Genomic DNA, 12,394 nt, shown 5'->3' on the forward strand with positions numbered 1-12,394 from the left:
CCAGAATCATCTTGGGCATCTCAATCCCTGACACACCCGGTGGTCCTCAGGATGCCCGGTGTGCTGGAGGGGGTCGGTGAGTGGCGGAATGCTCTTCGCCAGGATCCTTTCTATCCTAGACAGATCCGTAGGGCTTTATCTTCCATTAATATTTGAAGCAAGCAAACAAAACAACAACTGGACGTAGAAGGAGGGAAAGGCTCGCTCTTCCTTTAGTCCCATCGCGGCAGACCTGAGAGAGGGAACGTGCCTTGGGTTTGTTGATGTTTGATACTCGTCCTAACGGCAGAGGCAGGGAGGACAGCGCTGAAGAGATGTCCCAAAGAAACTGGACGACTGAACAGTCCCTGCCTGCCCCACCACTTTCAGGAAGGTTCCAGTTCTGTGCCACACGGCAACCAATCCAGTTCCCATCCTGATTCTCCACCCCTTCGCGGAGAATCCGAAAAGAAAATATAGGGCCCTGAGAGACCCGCCACACTTCCAGTCTGGAAGTTCCGGGGGACCCAGGCCCGGGCCTCACGCCCGCTCCACACCCGGCAGCCAGGTCTGGCAGCCGAGTGGTACTGCTGGGGGTGGGGCTCCGGCACCGCCCCAGCCCGGGATTCGCGAAGTCACAAGCTTCCGCAGCTTGCTTGCGGGGGCACCTTCGCCCACGGACACGCCCTTTCTGCGCAGGCAGCCCCCAGCGACCCTCTGCTGAGCGCCAGTTCCTCACTCGCAGCGCTGCCAAACTGCTCAAGGCCTTTCAATCACTCCCAACTTTCGAGATTCGCCCAGTCCGTGTCGTTCCCTGCAGCCGGAGCCCACGGGGGAAAGGAGACGAGAAGACTAGAAGGCCAGGGACCCCGAAACTCCCCGCAGGCTTCTTGGAACAGAACCCCATCCTTTCCCCGCCCCTCCCCTCCGCCTCGACTGCAGCCCTCCGACACGCACCCATTCTACAGCCCGGGTCACCAGAGGCGCGGTGCGCACTGCCTTTCTGGTGGGATGTGTCTTGTAATCACCTAACACGCGACCCGGAGCGAAAACACCGAGGGAAGGAAAAGATCAAAAAAGTGCTACCTTGGCAACCACAGGCGTTTACAGGCCAGCTGGTGGGCTGGGAGGGGCGGCCGCTGCCCGCCTGCCGCTGGTACTCTCCTCGACTACGCGTATTCTTAAGCAATAACAACGTAATCCGTATTATCCACCCAAGAATACCCGTCACCGAAGAGAGTCAGAGGACCAAGCTGCTGCTGCCGCTGCTACCGCTGCCGCCGCTACTGCCGCCGCCGCCGCCACCAGAACTCTTGCTGCTGAGCCCGCCCCTGGCTGGGGCTGGGCTGAGCTTGACCGGGACCATAAATCCATAACTCGATTTCCCTAAAGAAGGATCCAAAGCTGTGCACGGCTGCTTCCTGCCCAAATCCAAATGGCTGCTCTATTTCCAGTTCTGAAAGACAAATCACAAAACCAAGCACTTAACACAGAAGAGTGCTCTCTTCCCAGTAAGGAAGGAGGATGTGGGAAGGCTCTTAGGGCACAGGGTGGGCGTGACAAGTAACCTTTAGTTTACCTGGTGCTCTCCCAGTGCTTTTCTCTGTCCTTGCTCTGCCTGGTACCCCCTCTGGTATTGGCCAGCCCACTCTAGGTGCTTTGATTGAGTGTCATGGCAGCGAGAGAGCCCTGTAAGAGACATGCATAGTTAAGCACACAAATATTACAGATGTATTTGCCTAGACGGCTTTAAGAAGAAGTGAGGCTCAAATAAAGATAGGGTCATGCATGGGTGAAATTTTCAGCAGTGTGTTTTGGAAATGCATTTTCTCAAGCCCAAGATCACAGAAAATAAACACTCTTTCAATTTACTACTTGAAATCAAATACTTATAGATCTACAAAAATAGGCACCTCTCCTTTGAAGGCCTTAGAGCTATGTAACATAATGATTTTTAAAGGAGAAAAAAAAAGCTTCAAAGCACAAAATAATTAAACTCATTTTCTACAGTATCAGAACTCACTGAGCTGACAAGCTGGTAGAGTTTCTATGATTTAGGCATCGTTTTGTAGTACCACAGTGTGTAATTTCATAGCCCACCTTTCAAATATACAGTATAGATGCATTGCTGTGCAGTTGTTGTGAACACTTCTACAGAAATACCTTTGAAGCTCTGTCTTCATAAAAATTATTTTAAGAAAAAAAAACAATAAAAACTCATTTGCAAAGTGACTGTAATTTTGGCTTCCAGAAAGAGAACCTCTGTGATTCTTTGATGATCAATATGGCTCTTATTGGAAAAGCTTTGTCTTAAGATCCTGCAGTGAATATTCTGATAATAGGGGTTTATTGTTCACTAAATAAAATGAACAAGTGCAACGTCACTACCCAAGACATTTTGTAGCTCCATTAGAAAGTTCTCAATTTCCTTTCCCTGTTACTCTCAAATACATGGAAGTACATCCATGTGAGTGGAATAGGGAGGGGATATGGAAACATGGCAATAGACATTATGATTCCTCAAATTATGTAAGTGCAAATAGCTCTTCATCAAGCGGTAATTATATAACAGAATCTCTCCCACTACCACAACTCATCTCTAAGTGACCTGGTTGCAATTTAAGGCATTTAGGTCATGCTTTCTCCTATTACTAATATTTTTTAAAAATATATTATTTCTTCAGACACACCAACTCATCATTTTCCTGACATGTTACTTACAAATAGAAAAATCAACATGAATTCTAGGTTTTAGGAACAACTGTTTAATATATAATGTCTGATGCCTAAAATAACTCAAAAGAAAAGCAGCATTGCCCAATTATTAGCCTATTTTACAGTATTTTCAGATGACTTTTAAGTGCACCTTTCACAAAAAGACAGATGCCAATTAACAAATTAATAAGTGCTATTTTCTGCCATTACCTAACATTGCTATAGAGTGAAGCTTTTCTCTGGGGGTGCTACAACCAAGCACACACACACACACACACACACACACACACACACACAGGAAGCTGACAGGTTCTCTTCAGCTTGAACTCCTAGAAACAAAAGCCCTTAGGGAAAGTAATGCAATAGTCTATGAGCAAAGTGTACATTTGTTCCTGAACTCTTCCATTTAAAATCAACTAACATTAAAAGGAAAATAAGAAACACGGTATACAGACAGATTTTGATTTAGTAAATAGAGCATTCTTTTTGAATTAAAGGATTTTCAAGGCATATACATATATACACAACACACACAAACACACACATACATATATACATATACATACATACACATGTACATACACAACAATACCTGGCATATCAGAATCACAGCATAAATACCTACACAGCTTTTCAGTGCTTTCCTAGTAATCTTAGTTTTGCTTCCTCACAGTTGAAATAATACATACACAGACACACTGACCCACAGACTCACACGCTTTAAGAAACTACAACAACGCAGTCAATATGCTTTCTTTTTATCCAAGTAGCCAGTGCCAGCCCTTTCCTACCTACCCAAATGTTCTGCCAGTTTCAGCACCTGGACGAGTGGACAGCTCAGCTCGGGCCGATTGCCGGCAGCACTCGTAGCAGAGCTGACTCTGAGCTCTAACCAAAGCTCTCTCGTGCTTCAGCGGGGCAGCCTGACTTACGAGAACACCATTTCCTACGAGACCACTGCCGCTGGGTGCATATTCAATTCAAACCTCCTTAAGCTGTCGGATTTCCCCCACCCATCCACCCTCCCCCCCTTCTCCACCCTCTACACAAAAACGGAAAAGGGGAGAGAGAGAGAGAGAGAGAGGGAGAGAGAGAGAGAGAGGGGGAAAAAAAAAAAAAAGCCCAATACCACCAGGGCGTTTGTTGATCAACTTACACTTTGCTTTTGAATATTTAGATACTGCTAGCGGAGCAATATCAACGGAGGCTTAGGTCTGCATTAAGTACCTTTGTTCATCGACTCCTGCAAGCCATATTTATTAGAATCTACATTTCCCTAGCTCCCCAATAACTAGAGGTGTGTTTTGAGGGCAAGGGCTTTCAGCACCTTTTGATCTCTCAAGGCCACCGCGACTGATGGCAGTCCCCACTACTTTCCCACCCTATCCCCCACACTCCAACACCCATCCCAGGCAAACGCTTGGTAATTTGCAACCAAATATACATAAAGAAACGCGACAAAGCAATCGGTTTGAGGAAATAAGCCAATTAAGCTAAAGCAGAAATGCTTCTCTCTCCCCTCCTCCCCCTTTCCTCCCTCCCTCACCCTCTCTCTTTCCTTCTGAAGTAGAAAGGGGGAAACACGGAGGAGAGGGAGAAAATCGGGAGGAGTGTGATCATCGACTCTTAGAATCAATGGAAAAACACTATACACATCTTTACTGAATAATACTCTCGTTCTCAGACAAAAAGAAACACATTTATCGATGTAAACATAGTCTCCCTGTTCCACACACCCTACATCCTTTACCGTTTGCTGAGATTTGTCTTGCGGTATAGCAAAGTAACTGTCACAAATCCATCTCGATTGAAGTGCTTACCCTCTAAATCCAGGTTTCAAGCGGAACTCCAACTGTGTGTAGAAGCCAGAGTCATCTGATGAGCAGTGAGGTAGCTCTGGGCAGTGGGAGCTGCTTCCCTCGGACTGCCGGGTTACAGTGTTAACAAGCCCTGGGAAGGGACCTCGGTGCCTTGCGCTGGCTGTGCCCCAGTGCCTTCGCGTGGTGGCGGCTTGCTCACGCTTCCGAGGAGTCCCAGGCGGTAGCCTTCAGCTGATGCGAGCTTCCAGAAAGGAGTGGGGAAGGGGGAAAAAAAAAATCATCTAATGCAATCAAATCGATCTGATCTACACCATCTGTCGCCTGCCACTATACACAAACGTTAAAATAGGAAAACGGAAAACACTGACAACCCGAGAGGGTTGGTCTGCAAAGAGTTCATTTTTAGCAGAGCATAATTGGATATGGTCGGCGTACAGTTACAAAAGCTGCTGTTAGCCATCCAGTAGTGGATCCCAAACATGCTAATGGTGGATTAATTGAGGAAGATCTGACGTGCAAGCTTCATAGTCTCTTATTCATGACTTCCCAATGGGAAAGGACCAATGCCTTGTGGGACTATGGTAACATACAGTCAAAAAAGCTGCTAAGAAAATGGCTGTGTGTTCACAGCACCTCTCTCTGATAACAAACATATGTCGACTAAAACGGTTTAGTAAAATGGGGGGGTGGGTGTTGGAGAATAAAATTTTCTTTCTCAGTATAAGTAACCTGATCTTCTTTCCTTAAAGAAATGCAAAAATAGATACCATATCTTTACCACAGTGGAAGAAAAAGGATGTTTTAAAAGATTTTTATCAAGAGTAAATTCTGCCTTATAAAAGAAACGGAACACTTCTGTGCAGCAATTCTAAAAAAAAAAAAAAATCTATTATCATATTTTTTTCCTTACTGCAATTAGAGTAGATCCATAGCATGTGCAGCATATAGAAACTCAGCCCAGTTAATCCAACCAGGATTGACTGGATGTTGTTTAATGCCACGTACCCTTTTGACTTCCTGAAAGCAGGATGCCTCTTGGGCAAGACATTTTGCATCATTGAAAATTGACATAATGAATGTTAAGTGTGATTGCAGTGAGGAGATAGGGAGAGTTTTCTTTTTTAATTCTACAATTATTCCCTCTGGCTGAAACTCCTTTTGGTCGGTTTCCAGTCTTTCCTGATCAGCTGATGGGGGAGGTATAGGGAAGGGGAGGGAGTGGAGATATGGGGTCAGAGTGTGGAAAGGGAGGAGGAAGACTGTGGATTATCAATAACCAGTAAATTCAGTTTTATCTGTAATAAAAAACTATGGCAATAAAAGAGGTCACTTACTAATTGCTTACCATGATATTTAAATATAAACCAGTTTTCAAAATTAATCTCTTATGTGTGGAAAGAAAATAGTGCAAACAATAGTGATTATCCCTTATCCATTTATATTTTAAAATTAAAAAAGAATCTAGAGTTTATTATCTATGTATGTGACATTCTTTTATTATCTATATCCAAATAATCTATGTTTCCTTTAATTTTGTCATCATTTGAATATTGAAAGCTGTGTTTATTTTGATTTGGCTGCCTTTGAGAACATAAATTACATATATTCATAGTAAACAATTAGTGTTTAGGATAATTCTTGAGATAGCTGAATGTCTTCTGAAACTTTGATAATCTCTTTAAGGAAAAAAAAAGAAACCCTAACAGTTATGAATTAGATTAGTCTAAAAATATAGCTTGAAGACAAATCAAACAATTTACCTGATCTTTTGTTTCAATATACATTAATTAAGCACTCTTTCCAACCTACACAACATTCCAGGGTCACAGTCAGAAATCCAAGTCTAATAGCTTAGCAGCCTTTGTTCTTATTCGTGTCAAGCTATTGCCCCCTGCAGGTTAGGCTGAAAGTGCAGGCAGAATTTGGCCACCTCTGGTAAATTTATGGTAGTCATGTTACTCATTCTCTCCCATTACTTAAGCAGAGTCCACTTATTAACTTTAAGTTTGTTGATACCATAGTTTAAACTGTTTAGAAATAGCTAGTAAACTGAGAAAAACTGAAATGATATTTGTAGACAGATGGTTTGGGTTTTCTTTCTGAGAAGTGCTGGGTGGAGCAGATTATCTATTTTGTCGTCACACAGGAAGGAAGTACCCTGATGAACTCAGTACAGTTTCTTTCTCTTTCCTTATCCTTTTCCCACAGGCTCCAGCAAAACTTAAAAACAAATGTAACCGAACTGGAATTATGATTTCTCAACAATAAAGAAATGATCCTGGGTAGTTTACTACTTGATATCAGTGTGCTCTTGGTACACTCAATGAAGTGCCTTTGAATCAAACCCTTTCAGAGTCTTCCTACTACCGATGTGATGGGGCATTACACTGTTTTTCTTGGATATAAAATGGAAAGTTATTTCAGTGTTCATGCTCCTGCCACCGTATCCTCCTTTTCTTACAATCAACTTTTTCCAAACAAGGCACCTCTCCAAGATGAAATAAACTTAATGTCAGCAGAATAGAAATTAAGTTAAATCAACTTTTCCACAGTGTTAGAAAGTGGAGCGGGTTTATGAGAGTGATTTCAGAAGGTTTATGGGAGGATTCTTTTATGTTTTTGAAGTCATGATATAGCTACTTACACTGAGTTGTAAAGAACCCTGCAATGGTATTTCCCTATTATTTAAATACATGTCTTATTGAATAATGACATATCATTATGCAAAATATCATTAATTTTAATGCCAAATTAGCAATAATTAGAATTATACCTAGTCAAATGTTAGAAGTATTATTTACACATTTTGTCAAAGTAGTTAGAAATATGAAATGCATTCTGCTATCCTAGAACTATTCTGAAATTCACACAAAAGATTTAGATGAGGATAGTGGCAAGACTCAGGGCTTTTTTTGAGAAATTTTTACCCTACTCACTGGTACTTTTTTCAGACCCTATGGAATAAAAACATGGGATAGGAACCAGTGATGACTATGTTATATCTTAAACAAATCTAAAAGCAAAACCAACTAGTCAAGCAAGCAACCAACCAATCAACCAAAAACACAAAAAACCTGAAAACGTATCCATGTTTTATCACATTTTTAAAGCTTGTTAAATTTCAAAAGGACACTACATCTTTAATTAAGGTCTTTCCCTCTATAGTTTATTAATACTCTTGAAGCAAAGAGAGGATTTGGGCTAGACTGTTTGACTATTATTGCATAACTTGTAGTCGAAATAGTGACTTGTTGCTTACAGCTGACACATCTAGCTGTATTTGAGTGGATATTTGTAAAGAAAATTTACCTTTCTTTAAAAATTACATTTCATATATTTGATATGATTACACATGATTTTATATGTAGACACGTTGCTATTGAGTCGAACAATTTTTAACTATTTTGATATTAAATTTCTATGGATGGAGATGCTTTTAATTATCCTCCTGTGAAGAGAGATGGTGCCATTTGACCTGTGGGTCTGAATCAAGGGCAATAATTTTTAGTTCTCCCCATACGATGCAGCAGATGGCCTGCAAGTGTCCTGAAAACACAACTCTTTTCCTCTTACTTTCACCACTATTATTCTAATTGTTTCTAAAGGATCCGAACAGGGTTCTAGAAACCTTGTTATGTTCTGTTATTGCCGGAATCTTGGGTTATTGGTCATTGTTTTCCTCAGAAGCGAAAGGCCAGGCAACCTGACTTATTTGCATCCTATGACTCAACTCAGTTTTCACTTGGCGGGCTGGAGTGTGTGTGTGTGTGTGTGTGTGTGTGTGTGTGTGTGTGTGTGTGTGTGTGTGTGTGTGTGTGTGTTCATCCTGAAAGGGCTTGTTTCCAGAGGTTTTCAAATGCAAATAGAGTGGGAGTGGTGGGAGCGGTGGTGGAGCGCGGTGTGTGGGTTGAGGGGATTTGGGGAGAGGGTGTCTCAGGCAGTAACTTTATACAAATTCAAGGGCATCACTTCTGCTGCAGATCAAAACAAGGTAGATCTGAGAGACACTTTAGAAAGATACAGTATCTTCCTCCTCTAGACCGAGGCCAGCTACTCGCGCCGTTTGTAGAGAGGGTCCCGAAGACCTCCGGAGGCCAGTTCCCGCGGGCGGCCGGGGGCTCAACTCTCGTGTGGTGAAGGGCAGAGCGCTGGTCGGCAGGCTCGGTGCTCCATCGCCGAGGGAGGCCAGCCGCCCGGGGCCGGGCTCGGCTCTCTTTCCCCGACGCCCCGGAGTGGGACGAGGGCATCGTTTTAGCAGCCTCCACTCTAGTTTCAGCAGCTGCGGCCCTGCATCGTTGGCTCGGACCCGGGCCTGCTGGGGGACGGTAAGGGAACGAAAACTCCACCTCCACTCTGGCTCTCAGATCCAGGAAAGGAAGCCAAACCAAGGTGTGGCTACACTGGACAAGATACACAGACCGTTGCCTCTTGGGTCGAGTCGGCCTGCATTTTGTAGCCCCAGGAGCGCCAGGTGCGATCCGCGCGGAGACGAGGGTGGAGGGAATCGCCGCCCTCGCCGCCTTCCCACCGCTCTCCGGGGCCTCCCGCGCCCCGTCCGGCTACGTCGGCTCGCCCCCTCACACCCTAGCCGGGAAGGCTGCCCCGGGCCGAAGGCGACCTGGGCAGGAGGCCGGCGCGAGACGGCGCCGCGGCGCTCGGGAGCCGGAGTAAGGCGAAGGCGCGGACCCCGTTCCTGAAAACGCTCGGCTTCTCCAGAATTTGTCAAGTGTCAAGAAGCTCCAAGAAGGCGAGCTTTCGGGGAAAGCCACTATGTGGCTCACCCCGTTTGGTCTCTGTCAAGCCCTCGCCTTCCTCCTCTCCCCCGATCCTCTGCGCTCCCGGGGTCCCCGGCCGCGCGGGATGAGATCCGGCGACGGTAGAGCGGTTTTAGGCAGAGCGAAGGGGCCCCCTGCTGGCCGGACGCGGCAGCGCGGCGACCCGCTCCCGGTTCCCGCCGCCCCGCCGCGCCCCGCCCCGCTGCGACCCTCTGCGCCCCCAGCGCTGGGGCGCGTTAAAAGAAACAGAAAACAAAACAAAACAAACACGGCGCCAAAATCCACTCTCACCTCGTCTACTGCTTGAAGGTAAGTGTGAGTCCAGCCTCTCCCACGCCCCTCTCTGACCCTCCCTCTGGTCCTCTGGGCTGAGATCTGGGGGAGACAAAGGGGCGACTTTCCCCCCAACACACACACATATCGCCCCCCCCCCAAGATCATGGCTGCTTTTGAAAGCACGTTTTGCAAGCATCAATATTAAACAAGATACAACACATGCATACACATACACACACACACACACACACACACACATACAGACACACGCACACATACACACCCTCGACCAAACCCACACTTACCAGTCCGGAAGAGGGCTACTGATGTGCATGTTTCTGGAAACACTTCATTAGCTGTTGAAGGAAACGTTTACTGATTCTTTAGGTTGTAGGCAACACCAGTAATTCTATAGATTGGAAAGAGGAGGGAAGGGGAAGAAAGATTCCCCTTAGTTTAATCCTACCTGGACGTGAGTACTGTTCTCAGTCCCAAGTCCTCGCGTGGGCAGGAAAGTTTTCATCCTTCTACTGAGGAGGAAGAGAGAGATTCAGCCATTTCTGGGAGGGTTGGGGGGGGGAAGTTCCTGTGTCCTGCTCCCATTCCTCACCAGAGAACGGGGGAAGTGTGTGTTTTGTGTATCTAGACAATTCATGACTTAGTTCTGTATGGTGTTTTGAAATTAGTTTAACCTTGAAATAGGCTCTATGCTTTGAGTGGCAGATTTTTCTGTGCTTAGGTACAGGTTATTAGAAATCATAATGTTTCTCTCTATTCAGGCAGCCTTGACTTAGAGATGGGCTTAATGTCTTATTCTATGACTTTCAGTAATGTCTGTTGCCTCCGGATGTCTAGTGTCTTTGGAGAAGGAGCAGAGTTTAAAAAACTTGTTATATAAGTTTAAGCAAATAATAGTTACAACTCCAGTAAAAGATCGGTTTGCTTCTTTCTTCACACAGTCTTTGGAGGGGAGAATTAAGGATTTTGACTGTCTCTGGAGACTAGTTTATAGTAGGCAAGATCTAGGAAAGTATCTTTTGAAATGGTACATGTTTTTTAGTTTTTGTATTTTCAGATGGATGACAGAATGTTTGATCTGCTAATAGGAAAGGGAATAAGGCTGATTTGAACTGGGATCTGGTACCTCTTTTATAGCCAACAATACAGAAGATCTGAGCAGGTCGTAGCGGACTAGAATTCTGGAAGATAACAATGACAATGAAAAGAAAAACTAACATGTGTTGAGTGTTTACTTACTACCAGGTGCTAAGTTGCAGCCTTTACCTTCATTAACTCATTTAATTCTCACTACAGCCTTATGGATAAGGTCCAGTTACAGTTTCTCATTTTATAGAACAGGAAAGTAAAGCTTGGAAAGTTTTATTTGACTAAGGAGACAACAAGTGGTCATCAGAAGAACAGGGATCTGAAAAGTAGGCAGTAGGAGAGAGAGCTTGAGAAATGATGCTTGTTGTGTTGAGTTCAAGCTGGTAATATACTAATATTTTTGGTCTACATTTTAGTCTTTCATAAAAAAAGATAATCTTTTCTGGAAAGAAAACACTAGATAAAATGGGAGTACTTGTTGAAAAAAAATTCTGGTCATCAATCCCCTATCCCTATCTCATATGAGAAAACTGAGAGAATGAATCAACTTAGTTACCCTGGCAAGGTGCACAGCCAGGCCTGGAAACCAGATTTTCTGATTCCAGCCCCTCAATTTCTTCTACTTAACCACACTGTCCAAACACTGAAAGAGCCTTGGTCTTTCTCAAAATGCTGAACAGTAAATCATAGACAGCTCAGAGTCTATATATCTTAGTGAGTAAGCTTTCTTTCACTTTAATTGTGAATACCTTTTTAGACTTGAAAGGATACAAGTGTAGAAATTGTGCTATTCTCAGTGGTGAATTAAATGAGATAAAAACTACATCAGCTTTACTTGAAAAGCAGTTAAAATGATATCGGAAAGACCTGAGTACAATTTTAGTCTTCTCCACCCCGCAAGACATATCTTACTACCCCACTTAAGTCATTCCACGTTACATTTCTGCTAGCTTCTGTTCATGAAGGAATTTAACACGCACAAGGTTTTGGTGCTTTTCATCTCCATTCATATATTTTTTCTTTGTTCTGTGAATGGTTACAGTAAAAATGTCAAAACAGATCTCTAGGGTGGCCACTTTAATGACAAACATATATAAAATTAATTCACAAGAGATTTTAGATTGGCATCCACATTTTAAGGCACACTTACAATGTAGTGAAGTATATTGTGTAGAACTGATTTACTCTGTGTTGTAAAGTTAACTCAAGTACCGAATGTGCTTCATAAAATGGTCTTAGGGTTCCTTCATTTTCAGTAGGGCTCAAAGTATCAGAAGAAGCCAGATGAACTGCCTTAAGTCACTGACTGGACTGCAGCCCATATGTCTCATCTTTCTCAGTCATTTGTGTGCAAATTACTTGGCCGTGTGGCCTCCTGTCAAATCGGGAATCTGTGATTTTTTCCAAAGGTTTAATTTAGTTGAATATGATTGTTAATGTCAAGTTGGGAATTTTTTCTCTCCTACCTCTCATTAAAACCATTACTATCAATATCAGTTTGGAACTATTATGTTATATAATAAAACTTGCTTGTCTGTGTGAATTTGTACCGTAAACACTTTCACAGATTTTTAGACTTGAAAGGCTTTTTGAAATTATCTAGTCTAATCATTTTATTTTACTGATGGATAAATTGATGTCCTGAGAGGCAATTCAGAATTTGCTAGGTCAACTCTCTAGTTAAGGGAAGTATGAGAAATGGAACCCAGGTTTTTTGCATTC

General features: G+C 43.6%; 1 non-coding gene across 1 annotated transcript; it reads right to left on the reverse strand.

Annotated features, from left to right (window-relative positions):
• MIR137 (microRNA 137) lies at positions 1,125-1,229 on the reverse strand. The gene has a single exon (NR_129586.1). It is a non-coding gene; the product is annotated as a microRNA 137 (primary transcript).

This window comes from Capra hircus, chromosome 3, assembly GCF_001704415.2.
Source record: "Capra hircus breed San Clemente chromosome 3, ASM170441v1, whole genome shotgun sequence".
NCBI classification, from domain to species: domain Eukaryota; kingdom Metazoa; phylum Chordata; class Mammalia; order Artiodactyla; family Bovidae; genus Capra; species Capra hircus.